The 3429-nt window shown below is 37.4% G+C and overlaps 1 long non-coding RNA gene across 1 annotated transcript; it reads left to right on the plus strand.

The window, feature by feature from the left end:
- Positions 1 to 748: 748 nt before the first annotated feature.
- Positions 749 to 3091, plus strand: LOC143845789 (uncharacterized). Its single transcript, XR_013234527.1, has 3 exons — positions 749 to 769; positions 1741 to 1836; positions 2532 to 3091. It is a non-coding gene; the product is annotated as an uncharacterized LOC143845789 (long non-coding RNA).
- The last annotated feature ends 338 nt before the right edge of the window (positions 3092 to 3429 follow it).

Genomic DNA, 3429 nt, shown 5'->3' on the forward strand with positions numbered 1-3429 from the left:
GACCTAGCTTGGTATGGGACTAGTTTAAAGTGCCTAGCCTAACACGTTCCATCAACTCTAGAGCCCAAAGCTTTTGTCATATTGGTTAGGTACCTAAAATTTGGTATTAGAGCAGCTGCTGCATCCCATGTTCGAGTCACAGAAGGGCACAACCTGTGGAGACACCTGGAAAGGGCTACCTGGTAAAAACCCAAAGTGAAGTTGCCATAAAGTGGGCTGTCGCGGAAGGGGCAACCTATGGAAAGGGCAGGACTTGTAAAAAAAGGCCAGAATGAAAAGCCATCACAGAATGGGCTGCCGAGGACGCCTATGTATGGGACTGGGTGAGATCTAACTTGGTATGATACAAGCTTATAGGGCCCAACCTAATGCATTCCATCAACTTTAGAGATTTTGGTGTATTTGTTAGGTACCTAACGCTCCCGGATTTATGAGCTTTAGTAATCCACTGGTTAGGGGCATTACCAAATGATTTGGATCAAGATAGTGAGGTACCGAGGCTCTGTGTGAGAGTTTACCTCTCCCTCCTCTCCATATTAAAGATTATAGTCTATATGGATGTGCGGCTACAAAGAAAAGACAATGTGAGAGTTACAATAGAGTGGGCCATTGCGGAAGGGGAGACTTGTGGAAGAGAGCTACCTAAAAAAAGATCAAAGTGAAAGCCGTCACAGAGTGTGATCTAGAATTTTTTGTTTCTCTTTATTAGCTACCAAGAACTAATCAGAAAAAGAACCAACCGTCTTGGGCTCTGATGCCCAGATTACATGTAATTGTCAATAGAGAAAAAGAAAAAAGGATTTGATTACTATCATTATCCCCAAAACAACTCTATCTACGGTTCCTCACAAAACCAATATACCATGGGATGTCTTCTTAGGAGATCTTCCACTAACTGTTTGATTCTCCAGCCAATAAAAACTCCCTGATGGTACGTACTTCCCAAACAAAAATGGGCTAAAATTAGAATGGTACTCCTTGTTGCAAGGTGTCAATACTTATCTCCCACCCAACAAACAAACTTCACAATTTCTGCTTTGTTATCCGTCCAGCCAAGCTGTAACGAGTACATCCAAGATGGGTTGTTTATACTGACCGTCGGATTTGATCACGATCCTCCCGGATCAGAGTGGGTCCTCCAAGATGTCAGAAGCATAAGCATGGTAAAATTTTATGGTCCTAAGTGGACTCGCCTGGGTATGGGATTAGGTGTGACCTAGCCAGGTATGGGATATGTTTAAAAGGTCTAGCTTAATGCATTGCATTGGCTCTGGGGGCGTCTTCTTGTTTTTAATTTTTCTTGGGCAGTGATAAATCAACTCCCCAGATGGATAAATCGACTCCCCATGTGTCTATCTCTCTCCTCTCTATCTCTCTGCTCTAGAAAAGAGGAGAGAGATAGACACATGGGGAGTCGATTTATCACTCCCCTTCTTTTTCTTTAACTTTATAATTAGACTACTGACATTGGCATTGCATGTTTTAATAATTGCACAAACTTATCTTGCTTTTCTTTTTTAATTGGCTTCTCAGAGCTTTTAGAGAACTCTAATAACCATTGACATCGGTTCAAATAATAAAAGACACGAAGAGTTAGTGCAGTTATCAAAAGATGGTAGTGCCAACATCAGCATCTTAATTATCATTAGCAAAATTGGCAAACTCGTTCGAGTCACCGGGTCAACACGACAAAATGTGATTATTATGTAAGGCGGTCTGTTTTTGTGTCTCTTGGTTTAGGTTCTAAAGAAGTGAAGAGGCATTTTCTCCCTAAAAAGGGTATCAAACTATCAATGGAGGAAGCAAAAACAGGCCAGACCCAGAAACTTCAGACAGGTATATTCATTTTAGTCTCTATTCTCATGGATTTTGATCTGCTTCTTCTTATTTCTGTTCTCAATCCGAGATTTTAAAATCATTAAACATCCCCTGTTTTTCAATTGTTCCTCTCTCTCTCTCTCTAGCAATTTTAAATTTGTAGAGAAAGATGTAAAAGCACCCAATCTATTAGAAATAGTGAAGGAACCTCAAAATTTGTAAAGGATAATTTTAAATTGGATTTTCTGCTTTATGGATGAAAACCCTTTTTTTGTTTTTGTTTTTGGAGCAGAAAAATATTTTCATTTTCTCTTGGAATTTTCGGACCCATCACCTTCTTCCTGAATTATCAATCACTGACCCTAGAAACAAATTTTTTTTTTTTTTTTTTCCTTCAATCTTCAATTCATCAGGCATCTGTTATAATTTGTTTTCCCTGGTTTTCTGATGGACTGGTTTGATGGAAACCCAAATAGGAAGTAATGAGTATAGAGAAAATTTCCTTCTTTTTTCCTTTAACAATTTTTTTTTGGAATATTAGACATATCTATCTTGAACTCATTGATTCAATATAAGTTTCAAGGGATAAAAGTTCTTTTTGCCTTTTCAATTTTAAATTGGCAGAAAAAAAAGTAGTAGCACCCACTCTATTCGATATAGTATAGAGATTAATGCATATTGATAAATCTTATAATCATTGAACTCATGGTCAGGAGCAGACATTGATGTTATTAATAAAGCCAAGGAAAAAAACACTTCAGAACGAGCCAAAGAACATGATCACATTAAGAGATCCCATGATAAGGAAACTCATGGAACGAGCACAGACACTGATGAACATACTAATGTTAGTGAAGTCAAGGGTCCTAACATTTTTGTGCGAGTCAAGGAAGAGGTTGAGGCCCTCATTGAAACGATGCGTGAGAAGAAATAACCCCATCACAATTCAACTTCAAAGAGGGAAGGCGATTCTGGAGCTTTCTTGGAAGAAGGTCTGAGAAATTCTGCTCCCCTTGGGATGAGAAGAGAAGCTAATTACTAAAGTTCGAGGGATCTTGCATGATTTATTACATATTTGTATTGTCTTATACATATTTGTATTGCATGTTAGGCTTAGACCCATATCTCTATTGGAAGGTTATTTGTATTTCAATATTTAGATTGTGGGTTCAAACCCTCTTACCAAAAACAAAACCTACATAATGCTCTTAACTATGTCAGTTTGTAATCCATTTGATGCTTGTTCTTTTCTTTTATTCATCTTTATTGTTTCTGGCGTGTAGCAGGGAATTTTTACTTTTTATATTTAGTGTACAAACTATTCATGTTTTTTCACAAGATTTGAATCCATTGTTATCATTCTTTTATGTTGTTGGATTTCTTTTTGTAATAGCATTGATGTTAGCTGAATTTTGGTTTTGCATCTATGTTAAAGATTGGACTGAAATGCGTCTAAAAAAGGTGTTTAAACTCTTAGGCCACGTTTGGCTTTGATATTTTAGGCAGATTTTAAATTTCAGTTTCAGCTTCCACCAAAACAAAAGTGTTCTGGTTTCGGTTGGAAATTTTGGTGGAAATATAGTAAAATCACGGAAATGTATGGGTACGTAT

Source organism: Tasmannia lanceolata, unplaced genomic scaffold (assembly GCF_043159265.1).
Source record: "Tasmannia lanceolata isolate RefF3 unplaced genomic scaffold, GAP_Taslan_0.1 ptg000015l, whole genome shotgun sequence".
Classification (NCBI taxonomy): domain Eukaryota; kingdom Viridiplantae; phylum Streptophyta; class Magnoliopsida; order Canellales; family Winteraceae; genus Tasmannia; species Tasmannia lanceolata.